Here is an 18,662-nt window from a genome sequence, read left to right as displayed (position 1 = left end):
TTCTGGTGTGTCTGAAGACAGCAACAATGTATTCACATATATAAAATGAATAAATAAATAAACCTTAAGAACAAGTGGCCAGCCAGGTGATGGTGGCATTCATCTTTAATACCAGCACTTTGAGAAGCAGAGGCAGTTGGATCTCTGAGTTTGAAGCCAGTCTGGTCTAAAAAGCAAGTTCCAGGACAGCAAGGGCTACGTAGAAAAAAATCTTGTCTTAAAAAAATCAAAAAGCCCAATCCCAGCACTTGTGAGGCAGAGGCAGGCAGATTTCTGAGTTCGAGGCTAGCCTGGTCTGCAGAGTGAGTTCCAGAACAGCCAGTGCTACACAGAGAAACCCTGTCTCGAAGAACAAACAAAAAAACCAAAAAAAAAAAATTGTAACTATATTCAGAAAAAGTGACTGTATAAAATAGGACATGAGGGAACAAGATGGGTAGAACATAGTTTCACTAGTTATGTTAAATTAAAAAAAGAAAAAAAACCAGTGACATAGTCATGTGTGGTGGCACATGCCTACCATCCCAGCAAGTGGGAATGGGGTCACGACTTAGAGGCCAGCCTAGGCTACATTATAAAATGCTGATTTTTACAAACAGCTAAGGTCAGGGTATGCCTTTAACTCCAGAACACAAGAGGCAGAGGCAGGCAGATCTCTGTGAGTTCCAGGACAGCCATGATTACATAGAACTTCTCTTAAAACAAACCAACATGCTAAGTCCCTTGATAGAAGAATTATTCAAGGGCCTGTTGGGCCAGTTCAGGCACCCACCTCAACTGACAGTGAGCAGGAAGTTGGTTAGGAAAGGTTTCCTAAGAAAGGAAACCTTTCTTTGGTCATGAAACTTGAGTAGGAGTTTAGGAGTGTCGGGACAGGATAAATTCCTTGGATTTATAATCGACACACTTTGCCACTCCGTCTAGTTAGCACTCCTTAATGTGCTCTGCCTCAAACCTGGTTCCTGCCCAAAGGCCCAGCCCAATAAATAATCAGTTGATTTAATTTCTGTTTTGTTTTCTTTGTTTTGTTTTTTTGAGACAGGGTTTCTCTGTGTATCTCTGGCTGTCCTGAAACTCACTCAGTAGACCAGGCTGACCTCGAACTCAGAAATTCACCTTCCTCTGCCTCCCAAATGCTGGGATTAAAGGTCTGCGCCACCACTGCCCGGCCCAGTTGACTTAATTTCAACTGGAACTGAAAAGCCAGCCATCCTCCATGGTTCAGCTAGTGAGTCGTGAGTCGTCAGGAAACATCTATAGTCATCACCACACTTTACAACTTCTGGGAGTGTGCGTGGGCTCAGACAACCTGCCACAGACTCCAGTATGACTCATCCCATCAATAAATACAAGTGGAGAGAGTCCAGAGGAAGAAATAAACATGTTTACACCCTTTCCCACTCCAATCCCCTTTGCCTTCCAGTGTGTCCCTAAACAGGCTTGAGTTTCTTGTGATCATTCTCTATGTATACATATATCTATACGTAATTAGATAAAAAGATATATACATTTCTGTGTGTGCAGGTGTGAATGTGCCCATGGAGGTCCCAGGTTGAACTCCTCCCTGATCGCTCTGCACCTTATTCATTGAGGCAGAGGCTCTCAGTTGATGGGAGAGCTCACCCACACACTAGCTGGGCTAGTCAGCTTGCTCCGCGGATCCCACGTCTCTGCCTTCCAAGCACTGAAATTACAGGTAGGCTGTCATGAGAACATGGCATCTAAACTCTGGTCCTCACGCTTGTTCTGCAAGTGCTCCATCCATTGAGACATCTCCCCAGGCTCTACCTATATTGATTTTTTTGCAAATAAGCAATCTTTGATTTAACTCGATTTTATTTATATTTATTTATTTAGAGACAGAGTCTCTGTGTAGCCCTGATTGTCCTGAAACTCACTGTGTAGAACAGGTTGACCCCAAACTTGCAGAGATTCTCCTGCCTCTGCTTCCTAAATGCTAGAATTAAGATCATGCACCAGCACACCTGGCTCTATTTATCGTTTGAGACAAGGTCTCACTATATAGCTCTAGTTGGCCTTGAACTCACAGAGATCTGCCTGCCCCTCAGCCTCCCAAGAGCTGTATATGCTCTTGTGTATGCCACCACAGCCAGCCTCAATTCAATTTGGATTCATTACAGTTAGAATCTTTTGTGTTTCTAACAAGTCCTGCTTTCCTTCATGCTCAGGTTCTTGTGATTAAAGGCTAACCTTCAGAGGGCAGTACTGAGAGGTGGTGGGAGCTTTAAGAAGGACCTAGTTGCGGCTGAAGAGATGGCTCAGTGGTTTAGAGCACTGACTGCTCTTCCAGATAGTCCTGAGTTCAGTTCCCAGCAACCACATGGTGGCTCACAACCATCTGAAAAGGGATCTGATGCACTCTTCTGATGTGTGTCTGAAGACAGCTATAGTGTACTCATATAAATAAAATAAACATTTTTTTTAAAAAAGAACCTGGTTGGCCCTTAGGTCATTGAGGGACTACCTTCTGAGACCCTGTAAGCTCTTGCCAAAGGGTCCTTATAAAAGAAGCGAGTGCCTGGTTCTACCCAGCTCTCTGCTGTGTATTGGAGAGGTGAAGTGGCCAGTTCACACTCGAGCCATCTGCCACTGGACTGTGATTTGTCCTGTGTGGCACAGGACTGGACCTGTCCCAGGTCTGTGGTTTGCGTTTAAAACTATAAGCTAAGTTTGTTTTGTTTTGATTTTGTTGATGGTGTTTTGTTGTGGTAGTGTTTTTTGTTTGGTTGGTTTGGTTTGGTTTGGTTTGGTTTGGTTTGGTTTGGTTTGGTTTGGTTTGGTTTGGTTTTTTTTAAGACTTATGTATACAGTGTTCTGCTTGCCAGCCAGACGAGGGCACCAGATCCCATTTTAGACGGTCATGAGCCACCATGTGGTTGCTGGGAATTGAACTCAGAACCTCTTAACCTCTGAGCCATTTGGCCAGCCTAGCCTTTTGTTTTGTAATAGAATTTTTATTTATTTTTTGAGAATTTCATACACATATGCAACGTGTCTTGATCATATCCACCGTTATTCCCCCTTGGAGCCCCACTAGATCCTCCCTAACAAGTCCCCCTCAAACCATTCTTTTAAAAAAATAACCCAGAGTCCAAATTGATGCTGCCTGCATGCATGTGACACTCCTGAAAAGAAGTAACTCTCTCCAGTAGTCATCAACTACCAGGCCTCAGGTAGTGACTGCTGTTTGGAAGTCCTGATCCTCCTGCCTCTACCTCCCGAGTACTAATATTATAGTTGCACCATCGTTCCCAGCTAAACTTATTCCCCCATAAATGTCCTGCTTCATGTATTTTAGTATAGTGGAAAAGCACTTTCACTACTACCATTTCTCTGAGGTTGTTGACTTTTGATACAGGTTGGTACAGTGTAGTTTAGGCTAGCCTAGAACTCATTATGTTGACCAGGCTAGTCTTAAACTCACAAAGATCCACTTACCTCTGCCTCTTGAGTGTTGGGGTTAAAAGCATGTGCCACCATGCCCAGTCTTTGATTTTGTATTTGAGACAGTCTCACTACATGACCAAACTATCCCAGGCCTCAACTCCCAGCGTCAGCCCGTCAGGTGCTGGCATTTCAGAAACATGCCTAGCTGTGTTGGTGATTCTACAGATCAGGAACCACCCCAATGTTCTCAGAGATATTTGGTGAGTTCTGGGTGCAGGATTTGTGACCTGGGGCCACAGAGTTGTTCTGTCTTTTCTTACTAGAGGCTCATAAAACAATACAGTGCCTAAATGACAGGTCATCTCTGTGAAGTAGGGTACTGTAAAGTACTCTTATCCCCCAAAGTTGTCCCGATCTGCCCATTAGGAGAATGCTGAGGCTGTTCTCTCTCACTGGATTTAAAGAAAACTTCTAGGATGACCAAAGACTTGCAAAAGTCTTTCAATAGAAAAACCTGGGACCAGCAAGATGGATCACTGGGACAAAACACTTGCTGCATTAGCCAGACCTTCAGAGTTTGATCCCTGGAACTCACAAAACCTGGCCAGTTGGGTTGCAAGTTCAAGATCAACTTAGTGAAACCCTATCTCAAAAACAAAAAGACCTTGGTGTTGTGATGCTCGCCTTAGATCCCAGCGCTGAGGGAGGTGGATCTCTGTGAGTTCTGGTCTATAGAGCAAATGCCAGGACAGCCAGAGCTGTTACACAGAGAAACCTTGTCTCAAAACAAAAACAAAAACAAGGGCCTGGAGATATGGCTCAAAGGTTGAGGGCACTGTGTGCTCTTCCAGAGGTCCTGAGTTCAATTTCCAGTGGTTGTGAACCACCAATTTTCAACATGGTGGTTCACAACCATCTATAATGTGGTCTGATGCCCTCTTTTGGTATGCAGGTGTACATGCAGATAGAGCACTCATGTATGTAAGATAAATAAATATTTTTTTAAAATAAATAAAGACAAAAGACAGAACACAGGTGAAGAATATAGCTTATGTAGTTTAGTGGTAGAGCCCTTCCTTGTCCTGCATACAGGAAACCTTAGGTTCAGCTCCAGCAGCAGCACTGGGGGAAAAAAAAAGCACTATTAGGGAAACAAAACCAGTGGGTTAACATCAGCTTCAATAAGCTAAAAGCTTGATTCAAATAATCTTAAGCCATAAAAATACTGCTGCATATACCTCAAAGACTACAGGGGCAGGACTGGTTTCAATTGAGACTTAACAGAACACCTCTTGAATTTATAAACAGTGGGGCAGATACAGATGGTTGCATTCCCGATTCCTGTTCCCAGTTTTGTTTGGAACAGTGCCCAAATATACCAAGGTCCTCAGATGCCCCAAGGCATTGCTGTGTCAAATAGGGGTACATTTACGATGGTTGAGACTATGATGAAACCGCTGACAAAGCTTGGGCTCCCTGGCAAGGTGTTAAAGTGGGGTTTCTGAAGATGAAGGGAACCTCTCAAAAGGAACAACTTCTGCACAGTTCACAATGGAAACCCAGTGGTCCCAACCTCCATGCCATACACCTTAGCATCCTGGCTTCAGGAGCAAATAGAAGTCAGCCTTTTTTTTTTTTTTTTACCCTCCCTGAAACCAAGTAACAGCTGAAGAAGTCCCACTGGTTATCTTAAGCATACTGAGGCCTACTCCTTAGAACTGGCAAGGAAGACTCAAAGCTCCTGAGACCCTTCCCTTAACCCTTGAAGGTGGAGTCTCTTACTGCTTCAATAAAGAGAAAGGAGGAGAGAGCTGCATCCCTACAGCTTAAGAGTTACTCTCCTGGAGAGGGGAGCATATCAAGAGCGCCTGTTTCAGTGTGTCTAAGAATATAGAGCTCTGACGGTGGTACTCACAATGATGGCAACAGCCCAAGAAAGTGTGAGGGTTTCAGTCTAGCCCTGAGCAGATTTCTAGAACTGGGCTCCACTTCCAGTGTGTGTGTGTGGTGTGTGTGTGTGTGTGTGTGTGTGTCTGGTGTGCACATGTATGTCAAAGCCAAAAATCAACATCAGATGTCTTTCATTAGGAGCTGAGCTGTCTGGTTGTTTGAGACGGAGTCTTTCCCCGGAATGCTGGTCTCATCAGTTAGAGTAGGCTAGCTGACCAGAGAACTCTAGGGATTATAAACATAAGCCAGTGTGCCTGGCTTTTTATGTGGGGGCTGAGGATCAGATTCAGTTTCTTGTGGGTGTAGAGCAAACACTAACTGAGCTATCTATCTCTCAGCCCTCACCAATTGCCCCAGTTATAACAGACTTTGATGTGTCTGAGCTTTGAGAAGCCTCATTCTACTTTGTAACTCTAAACCTTAGCAACTTCCCCAAGTAAGACCAGGTGCCAATGAGCAAGGAGAGGCAGCTGCAGCTATCACAGGCAGAAGAATATCTGCATCCAATACCCCTGCGTGCCTACTATGTGCCTGTGCCTGATACAGAGATGCCCACAGATCCTTAGGACTTAAAAAAGCCTGCAAATGAAGTTCATGAAAGGCTGGAACATAAGGAATTTCAGTCTCTTGGAGCTCCTTGGTCTCCATGAGTCCTTAGAGATGCTCAGCAGGGCATAACTCAGCCTTGACAGTCCAGAAAGGTCCTCCTTCTTTCTCAATTAAGGGAGCCATCCACCTCAGTGACTATGGACAGTTTCTGTGCATAATCAGTGAATATATATATATATATATTTTATAATATATCATATATATATGGTCCTTATAGTCCACCCAAGACCACCTGACCACAGGCCAGCCCCACATTCAAACTTGCAGGGTTGAACCAAGGTCAGAGAGAAGCCCACAGAAGCTAGACCTTTCGGGGTCTGGATGCCATATGCCGGTTGCCTGTACTCCGTGAATAGCCTGGGGATTCCTATGTTAATGCCCTGCCTCTTTCAACCCATCAATGCTTCTGAAGTAACTGTAAGAAAATGACAGTCACCGGGCGGTGGTGGCGCACGCCTTTAATCCCAGCACTTGGGAGGCAGAGGCAGGCGGATTTCTGAGTTCGAGAGTTCAAGGCCAGCCTGGTCTACAGAGTGAGTTCCAGGACAGCCAGGGCTACACAGAGAAACCTTGTCTCGAAAAACCAAAAAAAAAAAAAAAAAAAATGACAGTGACAGGAAATGAAGGGATAAAGGCTCCATTTTGCCTCAAAATGGCTGGAGCAGAGTTTTATTGGTCTGAGAGGTTGGCGTTACTAAGCAATGAGTGGCTCAGTATCCAAGGGGTACAGGAGAACACCCCATCACACAAGGTCTGAGAATCAGTTTTTGTAGTTGTGGCATGGGAAGGTGAGGGGCCTGGTGAAGCCAGGTCCATAAACTGCTTTTTGTGTAAACTGTTTTTTTTTTTTTTTTAAACTTTGGAAAAAAAAAAAAATCCAGAACGTCTGTTTTGCCAACCTTTGTGCTCCAGGACATGATAGGGGATGGCTGCTTTCTGGAATTCCATGGGCAGCAAATTTCTCGAAGCCTTGAGTCTACCTTATAGATCTTTTTTGAGGGGAGGGGGGACTCTTTTACTTCCTTTTCCCACAATCTCCCGCATCCCTATATCACCAACTCCCCTTGTCTTCGTGTGGAGCCTTCATCCGAAGTCTGGATGCTAGGACTCAACTCTCCAAACTCCTTTAATGTCACACAACGACAACATATGCAACTTGTGCTACTGATAGCTCTTTAAAGAATAGAATTCAAGGGTATTTGCTCTGACATCTTTGCCAAGCTCCCCTAGAACCCAGCAGGGCAGATCTGCCCTCAGAGTAGGACAGGGCTATATTGTTAGAAATCAGAAGACACCTTCACAGCCAGAGTGAATGCTAGCACACAAAATGCCTTCTTCCCCTTACGACATAGCCTAGCACATCTCTGGGGCAATCTAGAAAAGGAATAAAATGGGAAGGGTTATGGCCCATCAGGGAGGTTCCAGATACAGTTAAAACTCCATCATAGCCCTTGCCCCCACCCCAAACGCACCACTGTGTTGTCCAAAGTCCCTTCCCACAGATTTTGTTATATAGCCTGGAGTGCTGCAAAGGTTAAAGATGACATCTCTTATGCCCAGTCCATTCTTTGGGAGGGGGTGGATTTGGTCAACTTTTCCCATCAGTACTGGAAGGTCTAGGACAGGGGAATAACCATAGACAAGAAGGAACAAAGCCCTGATGACCTTCTCTGAGCCTGGCAGCCAAGGCAATGATAGTCTCAGTTTATAGAAAAGTTTACATGACTCAGCACAAAACCAGGTGTCAAGGGAACTGGACCAGATTCCTTCTGCTGCCTGGGCCTGCTCGAATCCCCTCCCTTGCCTGAGGTCCTCCGTGTTAAAGGAAGAACAGTATATTAGTCAGGGTTCTCTAGAGTGAAAGAATTTATAGAATGAATCTCTCTCCATATATGTGTGTGTGCGAGTTCATGTGCGTGTGTGCGCGTGTGCGTGTGTGTGTGTGTGCGTGTGTGTGTGTGTGTGTGTGTGTGTGTGATTTATTAGAATGATTTACAGGCTGTGGTCCACATAATCCAACCATGCTGACTATGAATGGAAATATCTAAGAATCTAGTAGTTGCTCAGTCTATGAGACCGGATGTCTCTGCTGGTCTTCAGTAGACACTGGAATCCTAAAGATGTAGACTCCAATGCTAGTGAAGGAACGGATTTGCTAGCAAAAGGAGAGCAAACAGGCAGAGAGCAGACGCTTCCTTCTTCCATGTCCTTATATAGGCTTCCAGCAGCAGCTATGACCCAGATTAGATCTGGATCAAAGGTGTGTCTTCCTACCTTGAAGATCTGGATTAGAAATGTATCTTCTCACTTCAAATTAAGCAGAAATCCATCACAGGCATGCCATCTATTTGGAGGGTTTTAGTTAATTCCAGATGTAGTCAACTTGACCACCAAGAATAGCCATCACAAGCCGCAACACTAGGGCAAGATCTAAAGGATCTCTAATCCGAAGATGGTCTAGTACACAGTGTCACCTTGTTGAACAACAGGGATAGGCCTTTGTCACTCAGACGCTCCAGTATCTGCACTCTGCCAGCTGAGTGAATGCAAGGTTTGTGACATTTTTGGAAATAAATCAGTGCTGGTTTTAGAATCTTACCTGATCCTTTCTAAACATAATTCCTTAGGCCTCTGCTTCCTGTTTAGCAGCCTGCCCCTTTCCTCCCGTTCCTCACAGTAACACGTACGCTCTGGCCTAAAGCCTGAGGGCTTCCGTGCCTGGGATCTACCGTTAAAGGAGTTTTCTCTTCACCAAGTCCTCCTCACGATCACCTGACAGTATCAGAGACTTTATACCTTGACCTGTAGGGAACAGACAGGTCATGGTTTTGTCAAGAGCTGTGTACTTAGTTGAGTTTCACTGTCAAGATCGTGACCACATGATCCTGTTTAAGCCAGTTTAAGCCTAAATCAAACATAGGTGACAAGGTAGTAAGCAAGGATGCAAGAGTGATCAATTTGAGAACAGCAGGGTCTGCTGTGTCCTCACCAAAAATGAAGGATCTACAATGGTTTGTCTCATTTGTCTCTTTTCTGGTGAAAAGAAGGTGAGGTTGTCCCTGAGTCATACGAGCCTCCACACTAGCTAATCCCATCCTGGGTTTGGCAGGCTCTTTCTTATCTGTGCTCCAGTCCCATCAAGATATCATCAGGTGACAAACACTCAGTTGGAGCAGTGCCAGCAGCAGCTGTTCCTGATCCAGCCTCAAGTGCCATTTGGTACCTGTTACTAGGGCTGTTTGGGGCACTGTGGGGTCAGTGTCTCCCCAGTTTCCCAGTGACTAGTAAAGCTTAAATCCTTTTGGATGAAAACAGGCAGATCCTTTAAGGCAGTATGCAAAGAGGACCGGGGGTAGGTGATACTGAGATAAGAGTCCCTCTTCCCAAGGCTCCCGCAAAAGCTGTTGGTATGTTCAAGAGGGACGAACATGATTCCTTTTTCTGGGGCTTTGGGGAGAAAGGCCTAAGGAAAGCCATGGCATTTTAAAGTGTGAAGATTTGGGGTTCCTAGCTCATCCAAGAACCCATCTTAGAATTTCTACTGCTGGCCGGGCGGTGGTGGCGCACGCCTTTAACCCCAGCACTTGGGAGGCAGAGGCAGGCGGATTTCTGAGTTCAAGGCCAGCCTGGTCTACAGAGTGAGTTCCAGGACAGCCACGACTACACAGAGAAACCCTGTCTCAAAAAACCAAAAAAAAAAAAAAAAAAGAATTTCTACTGCTATGATAAAAAAAAGCAGTTTGGGGAGGGAAAGGTTTATTTCATTTTACAGCTTATAGTCCATCATCCAGGAAAGTCAAGGAAGGAACCCAAAGGCAGGAACTGACTCCTTGTATGGGGAAAGGAAAAAAAAAGTATATCTATTATTTTATCCCACAGAACCCAGTCCCTCCACAGGTTGTAAGCAGCCAGTGTTCAGAAAAAAACAAAAACAAAAAACAAAAAAACCCTGAGTGTATATGTCTGTGTGTGTGTGTCTGTGTGTGAGTGCACAGAGAAAATCTGGGCACATCTTCTCCATCCTACCTCCACAATCAGTACAGGATTACAGCACCACTGTCCAGACTTCAGATATTGACAAAGCTAGCATCTTTCAGCTGCCCATTCTTTGTAGAATTTTGGTTAGCTTAATGAGCCCCTTCTTGCTTGGATAATAGTCCCAGGGGGAGAACACAAACCATAAGGCCAACTTTCTTACTTCATGGTGGAACCAACTATGGGGTGTAATTCTAGATCCCTGTGATGTCTAACTGGAATTAGCCTCCAAATGAGACTACTTCTGTCCCCAGAAATTCCTCACTCACGCTTCTATTTCTTCTTCCTTTCTTTCTTTCTTTCTTTTCTTCTTTCTTTCTTTCTTTCTTTTCTTTCTTTCTTTCTTTTTTTTAAGATTTATTTGTTTATTATATATGAGTACACTGTAGCTGTCTTCAGACACACCAGAAGAGGGCATCAGATCTCATTACAGATGATTGTGAGCCACCATGTGGTTGCTGGGATTTGAACTCAGGACCTCTGGAAGTGCAGTCAGTGCTCTTAACCACTGAGCCATCTCTCCAGCCCTCTTTCTTTCTTTTTTGTTTTTTGTTTTTTGGTTTTTTGTTTTTCGAGACAGGGTTTCTCTGTATAGCCCTGGCTGTCCTGGAACTCACTCTGTAGACCAGGCTGGCCTCAAACTCAGAAATCCACCTGCCTCTGCCTCCCAAGTGCTGGGATTAAAGGCGTGCACCACCACTGCCTGGCTTCTTTCTATTTCTTTTACTCATGTGTACATTGTCTGTATAATTGTTTCTGTCCATATGTGTGGGTGTGGGCATGGATGTCTGTGCATGCAGAAGTCAGAAGGAGACACTGGATCCCTTAGAGTTGGAGTTGTAGATGTTTGCAAGATACCCAGCTTGTTGCTTGTTATGAAGGTGCTGAAATCTAAACTCCGGTTCTCATGATTGCATGCAAAGCACATCTAACTACTAAGCCACCCTAGACCCCTCTTCTGCTTCTTTCACTCCTTTTCTGGGAAGATTTTCTCCCTAAATAAATCGATTGCACGAGGCAGACAGAAACAGGGGGAGCCTTCAGACTATATGGTGAGAGGAATCCTGCCCTTAAATGGGACTTAGTATCTGAGAGCCTTTGGACTGTAGCAGTGAGGTGATAAAATACTCAGTCTGGAAAATGGGAACAGGAGTCAGGATGAAGAAGACACACCCATTCATGCCTACCTAGTACATAGAAGCATGAGCCAAGGAAGAAATCTGGCATCCAGTGGCATAATGGTTAATCTTCACTATCAACCTGATTGGATCTAAGATCACCTAGGATACATGCCTTTGGCTGAGCCTTCCAAGATGTTGCCAAAGAGATTTAATTAAGAAGGGAAAGACTTTGCCCTGAATGTGGGCAGTACTGTTCCATGGACTGGGGTCTCTATCCGGATAAAAGAGTGTGAGAGGATAAGAATCACCAGACGACGCCCTCTACCCCTAAACTTGGCTGAGCATTTGATGTGACCAACACTCCACAGCCTTGCCTTCCTGGCTGTGGTGGGCTGTGACTTCATCAGTCAAAATAATCCTTCCTTTCTCACATTGTTCTGTTCTTCTTTTTTTTTTTTTTTTAAATCAGGTATCTGGTCACAGCAAGAAGAAAAACATTAACTTTTATTATCTGCTCCTGTCCAGCACTGTCAACAAGTATTCCTTAGCAGTGAAAACAATGTCAGCCAAGGCTACACCAAGAAACACTTTCTCTAAAACCAAAAGCAAAACAAAATGGGGAAAAAAAAAGGAAAAAGAAAACCATTAATGTGAATGAACCTTCATGTCATGAAGCCAGAAGGCAAAGTGACACCAGTTCCAGGACTCAATGCAGCACAGCAGACCATCAGAGGAGGCCAGTTTTCATCTTGAAAGTCTCCTGCAAGCTGGGTGGTGGTGGCGCACGCCTTTAATCCCAGTACTTGGGAGGTAGAGGCAGTCGGATTTCTGAGTTCGAGAGTTCAAGGCCAGCCTGGTCTACAGAGTGAGTTCCAGGACAGCCAGGGCTACACAGAGAAACCCTGTCTCGAAAAAAATCAAAACCAAAAAAAAAAAAAAAAACTCTCCTGTACATAAATCCACATTTATTATAGTGAAAGAGTGGAACCTTTTGATTTGCAATTGAAATATCTGGGTAGATACACACGGAAATCCCGAACCCAGGGAGTTCTGAACTCTGTGTTAACTTCAACCTGTGCAGGGACACAGAGGCCCTCCTGATGGAAAGCTCTAGCTAGTTTTCCATGTGGGCAAGTTCCTTCAATGCTTTTCTTTGCTTTCCTTATTTCAGGCCTTACCATCCTTCCCAGTCACCATACCCACCCTAGTATAAAAAGGAATATTCTCTGCTCCTCTGTGACCCTGTCTCCCTTGCTCCTAGGAGGAATGGGCCTGGAACAGTATCTTTGGACTACACAGAGAGGCATTCCTACTGAGCTTTCATCTGTACATATCACATGGGTACAGGAGGTGCCACCTGATCTCCAACAGACATAATAGCTGATCAACTTTCCAGAATTATATAGAGCGCTCAAGCCTCCTTCTCTGGGCTTCTCTGAGACTGGCCCACAATCTGGTGTAGCAGTTGATGGTCTGTTGAATGATGCAGATCAACATGTTTTCCTGGGGTTGTAGGCTACCATGGCTGGCACAAGATGAAGAAGATTTTTAGGAAGGTTATAATTTTCTTTCAACATTCTGTTTTTTATATAAAACTAAGAAACTTCTTAACTTGTCAAACAAACAGAAATAAAACAGAAATGTCTTTTATCCAGACGTGGATTCTCTGTGTAGCCCCTGACTGTCCTGGAACTCCCTCTGTAGATGAAGCTGGCCTCCATCACAAAGACCCGCCTTGGGAGGAGTGTGTCTCCCAAGTGTGCCACCACAGTCCAGCAAGAAGACTTTCTATGCTGTCCCTACTGGCCTTGAAATCCTGGAGGGAGGCTGGTGTGGTAGCACACAGGTTAGAACCCAGAACTTGGGAAACAGAGGCAGGAAGATCTCTGTTATTTCCAAAGCCAGCCTGGTCTACAAAATGAGCTCCAGGATAGCCAGAACTACGTAGACAGACATTGCTTTAAAGAAAAAAAGAGAGACTGAGGGAGGGAAGGGAAAGAGAGAAAGAGAGAAAGGAAAAGAAAAAAAGAAATCCATTATTTTGCCTGAGTCTGTTTAGCACCTGAGACTGCTAGCACACACCAACACACTCAGTTAATAAAAATCTATTTATTCATTTCTATTTTGTTGTCAGTGTGGCCTGGAACTCAATTTGTAGAGCAGGTTGGTCTTAAACTTGCAGCAATCCTCCTGCCTCCATACCTTCAGTACTGGGATTATTAGCACACACCATCATGCTGAATTCTTTTGTTTTTGAGACAGAGTTTTGAATACTGAAAATTATGTGTCATTACACCCGACCCGACTATGTGTTTAAATTTTTATATAATACAACAACAACAAAACTCTGTTAGATGGCTGTAATGCTGTGTTACTGTCCTCTCAACACAAGGCAGGCTGAGGGTAAAGTAATGGTGAGTTTAGGCCCTCACTGTGAAGAAGTTGGAGGTGAACACTGGGATGTGGCTCGGCTAGTGGAGTGTTTGCGTAGCACTGAACCTTGGTTCAATCCTGAGCTCTGAGAAACTGGGAGGCAGACACAAGTAGATCTTCATGAGTTTGAGGCCAACCTGATCTACATAGTAAGTTTCAGTTCAGGCCGCCATGGCCCTGGCATCTCAAAAATCTTGGGGTTTTGCTTCACTTCTCCAGCTTTGCCCACTGCGGCACTCTAAGCTCAGGTTGATCCACTCCACTGCTGCTGCTGTTCTTGGTGACCATGCCATGGTGCTGGCATCTCCAATACACTAGGGTCTTCTGCTGCAGCTAGGCTTCACCAATAGCCTCTCATAGGCTCTCATCATGGTGCCAAGCCTCAACTCCTTTGCATGACCCCTTCAGTCCTGCAACTGAGGCTGCACTTTCACCAATGGCCTTCCATGGCTTCTCACAGTGCCAAGCCTCAGCTGCTCTCCATGACCTCTTCATGCCTTCAAAACCAGTACCACCTGGGTGACTCTTACACATTACCAAGTCCAGCCACAGCAAGAGGTTCGACCTTGGCTAACTCTGAAACACAGCTTATTTATGCTTCCAGAAAATACTTCCCAAAAGATTTCACCTCAGTGATGCTGGTCTCCTCTCCCTCTTCCTCTTCTTCTAAGATTCATTTATTTTATATATGTGAGTACACTGTAGCTGTCTTCAGACACTCCAGAAGAGGGTATCAGATTCCATTACAGATGGTTGTGAGCCACTATCACTAATTTCTTCACTCCAGCTAATCAGCATCCATTGTCCCAGTAGTCTCCTTCTCCTCACGACTATAAAGCCAGAGACGAATGCCCGAGGCTGCCTAGTCTGCTGCTTGCAGGAGCTGGAACATGGTCCCCTTGTTCTATTACATTATCATTAGCTTCCCTTTACCAACTCCCTCACTGCCTAAACTTTGGATCTTGCTCTGTAGATTGACTTTGAACTCAGAGATCTGCAAGCCTGTTTCCTGGGATTAAAGGTGTGAACCATCATGCCTGGATTTAAGCTTTTCTTCATCTGGAATTCTGTCTCTTTTTTTTTGTTTTGTTTTGTTTTTTCGAGACAGGGTTTCTCTGTATAGTCCTGGCTGTCCTGGAACTCACTCTGTAGACCAGGCTGGCCACGAACTCAGAAATCCGCCTGCCTCTGCCTCCCAAGTGCTGGGATTAAAGGCGTGCGCCACCACCGTCCGGCAAGAGTTTATCTTCTTTTTGTATGTATGTATGTATGTATGTATGTATGTATGTATGTATGTATGTATTTCCAGATTTCCTCTATAGCCAAGCATGACCTTGAACTCTTGACTCTCCTCCCTCCACTTCCTAAATGCTGTGATTACAGGCCTGTTCCACCACTCCTGACTCTTCTTTCTCTTTCTCCTCCTTCTGTTTAGTGCTGAGGCCCTCGGACATGCTGGACAGTGATCTGCCATTGTATTCCACCCTCAGCTCCATATTGCTTTCATAATGAAGTCAATCATATTTTATATATATTAGGAAGGTAATAACAACCATGTTGGTTGTTAATTCAATGTAAATGCATGCCCCCTTGTGGCTACAAGTTCACCTGAACTTCCCTTTTGGAACTTCACCAGAGCCTTGTCACATGGTCTCTGTTTACAGTCACACACACACACACACACACACACACACACACACACACACACACACATTAGGTCTCAAACTTGGGACAAACTGGCAAACTGAGGTGCCTATTAACATATTGTCTACCAGATTCAGCATTGTGAAGGAGAGACATCCTGGCTGGCACACCCTGCCCCCATCCCTCCACCTCCACCCCCAAACCTCTACAGCTCCCGAGCTTCCCCCACTCTTCACCCAGCTTCTTCCCTATAGAACCCAGCCATTTTGGCTGCTCCGGTCTCTTGACCTCTTGGTCTCCTGGCTTGTTCCTGGACTCCTGGCCCCAGGTTCCTCTCTCTTCCTCTCCCCTCCCCACTTCCTCCTCTCCTCACACATCCCGGTTCAGCCTGCTGGGCATGTTCAGTCTGGACTCTTCCAGATGCCGCTGCCTGTACTCTCCCTTTTATCTATAATAAAAACCTCAACCCTTTAGGAGCAGTCAAGTCTTTTTCTCACCCCCCCCCCCGCCCGGCATCTGGTGCCCAAACCCAGAAAGAACAGAAGGAAGACAGAAGAAAAGTCTTAAAACACACACACACACACACACACACACACATCACATCACATCTGGCAGAAGGGAATTCCTATCAGCCTTCTTTCATTTCTTTTTTTTTCTCTTTTCTTCATTCACCCTCACCCCCTCTACCCTCACCCCTTCTACCCTCACCTCCTCTACCCTCACCCCCTCTAACCTCACCCCCTCTACCCTCACACCCTCTAACCTCACCCCCTCTACCTTCACACCCTCTATGCTCACCCTCACCCCACTTTGTCGTCTCCCGGCTCCTCATCAGACTCCAGAAAATAACAACAAAAACTAAAACAAAACTTATGCTAACTTACTTCAGACCCTGTGTGCAGCGCTGCTTCTCAGAGAAAGACTTAATTCCTATACAGAAAGGTCCTTCTAGGTTTGGTGAATGTCAGTCAGAAGCACCCAGGCACAGACCCCATAATATTTCTTACACACACACACACACACACACACACACACACACATTGATCACCAGCTTTCATGTAGACAGACTGTACAATAGAAAACATGTATATCAGAGATCAATTAGCCTCTCAATATCATTCAGTAACTATGTAATTGCATGGGCTCCAAGCTCCAGAGTCCCACGAATTAATTTCATGCTCTGCTATTGTTATCTTGAATTTTATAATCTATTGAATGAGACACACTCTGAATTTTATTTCTCCACTGAGTCCCACAAATTGCATCCTGGGTAAAATGTTTCAAGATCAAGGCAGAGTAAATGTGTCAGTCTGAAATAATATCCAGAAAATAGTTCTCCAAAGAAATGGATATATTTAAAAATAAGCAGAGGTAGGTGGGTATGGTGGTGCACACTTCTGAAACCAGCTCTCTGGAGGCAGAGGCAGGTAGATCTCTCTGAATTTGAGAGCAGACTGGTATAAATACAGAATTCCAGGGCAGCCAGGACTACATAGAGAGAGACTGTCTCAAAGGAAACAAAACAACAAAAGAATAAACTAGAAATTATAACCCAGACTATGCATGCTAATAATGAATCATAGGCACACCCAAAGAGACAAGGGAAGACAAAGATTTGTAAAGGTGACGTAAGGCATCTTAAGTTGTTTGGAAACAATTGTCTGGCTACAATGATCATCAACTAGCTGGCCTTTGCTCAAGGTTGGAGAGGCCTTGTAGTGTGTCAAGGTAAGTGAATTTATAGAAGTGTGTGTGTGTGTGTGTGTGTGTGTACCTTTGTGCAAGGTTATAGGGTTTTGTTTTGTTTTTGTTTTTCGAGACAGAGTTTCTCTATGTAGCCCTGGCTGTCCTGGAACTCACTTTGTAGACCAGGCTGGCCTCGAACTCAGAAATCCACCTGTCTCTGCCTCCCAGTGCTGGGATTAAAGGCATGCGCCACCACTGCCCGGCTTGTTTTTTTTTTTTTTTTTTGGAAGTGATTATAATAGTTTTTTAATCAAAGTATGTGTGTACATGAGAGCTCTTTCTTCATGGCCTCCTTTCTCCATTTTGTTAGAGTATGGGGCAACTGATTCTGACAACTTGGTTCTCATTGTTTTGGGGATTTTTGTTTGAGACGGGATCTTGCCTTAGCTAATCTAGTACCACTATGTAGCCCAGGCTGACCTCAAACTCATAGCACTTTTCCTGCTTCTGCCTCCATTGTCTGATTTGATTCTGACAGCATCCACGTAGCGTAGATGAAAGAGGCAGGTGGCTGAGGGGTCATGGCTCTGTCTGAAAGGTATTAAAAGTGTTGCCAGGTGTGGTGGTATGCACATGGAGTTCCAGACACTTGGGGGCTGAGGCAGGCAGAGTAAAAGTTCAAGAATTGCTAGTCACGATGTTATATGCCTTTAATCCTAGTACTTGGAAGGCAGGGGCAGGTCTTTAAGTTCGAGGCTATCCTGGTCTACAAATCAAGCTCTAGAACAGCCAGGGCTACACAAAAGAAACCTTGTCAAGAAAGAAAGAGAGAGAGAGAGAGAGAGAGAGAGAGAGAGAGAGAGAGAGAGAGAGAGAGAAGAGAGAGAAAGAAAGACAAGAAAGTCAAGAAAGTCAAGAAAGAGCCGGGCAGTGGTGGCGCATGCCTTTAATCCCAGCACTTGGGAGGCAGAGGCAGGTAGATTTCTGAGTTCCAGGACAGCCAGGGCTACACAGAGAAACCCTGTCTCAAAAACAAAAACAACAACAACAACAAAAAAAAACAAAAAAAAAGATTAAAAAAAAGAGAAAAGAAGAGAAAAAAGAAAGATAAAAGTAAAAGGCCTACTCGAGTGACTTAGTAAGAACTTGTCTCAAAATAAAAATAGGGCTGGAGATCTAATCCAGTAGTAGAGCACTGACCTAGTATGCCCAAAGTCCAGGGTTCAACCCTTAGCACTAGAAAAACCTATGGTTATTGTTACTGGGTGTTATGAATGATGAAAATAAGAGTGAACTCCAAAGTTGCTTTTCAAACTTCATTTAAGCTTAATTCATTGCCCAGGTTCATAGAGCTACCTTCTTTCACCAACATATTAGTAAAACATATTTTTAGCTGGGCATGGGGCACACACCTGTAATCCCAGCACTTTTGAGGCTGAGATAGAAAAACTGCCAAGAATTTGAGATTGTCCTGGATAATATAAGTGCTAGCCTGGGCTACATAGCAAGACCCTGTCGACAAAACAACAGCAACAACAAAGCATTTTTAAAGTTCCACTGGGGCCTTCCACAACCCCCAGGAATTCAACAGAAATACTCCCCAGCCTTTCCAGCACTTTCTGAGACGTAGCACATTCCGTTTAGACATGAACCCCATCTGTCAATTCCATCAAAATCACACCCTACCCCTCACCCGGCTGTCACAGATTCTCTCAAAGCGAGCACACGAGTGTGTGTGTGTGTGTGTGTGTGTGTGTGTGTGTGTGTGTGTGTGTG

General features: G+C 44.6%; 1 protein-coding gene across 1 annotated transcript in view; it reads right to left on the bottom strand.

Moving 5' to 3' along the window:
• Agrp (agouti related neuropeptide) overlaps positions 1–7,623 on the bottom strand; it is a 12,094-nt gene extending 4,471 nt beyond the window's left edge. Inside the window, exon 1 of the mRNA XM_028768695.1 lies at positions 7,440–7,623. The gene's annotated coding sequence lies outside the window, so the exon portion shown is untranslated. The remainder of the gene's footprint in view (positions 1–7,439) is intronic.
• Positions 7,624–18,662: the final 11,039 nt, after the last annotated feature.

The sequence above is a fragment of the Grammomys surdaster genome, unplaced genomic scaffold (assembly GCF_004785775.1).
Source record: "Grammomys surdaster isolate TR1022 unplaced genomic scaffold, NIH_TR_1.0 187, whole genome shotgun sequence".
NCBI lineage: Eukaryota > Metazoa > Chordata > Mammalia > Rodentia > Muridae > Grammomys > Grammomys surdaster.
This window is presented reverse-complemented; position numbering and strand designations above follow the sequence as displayed.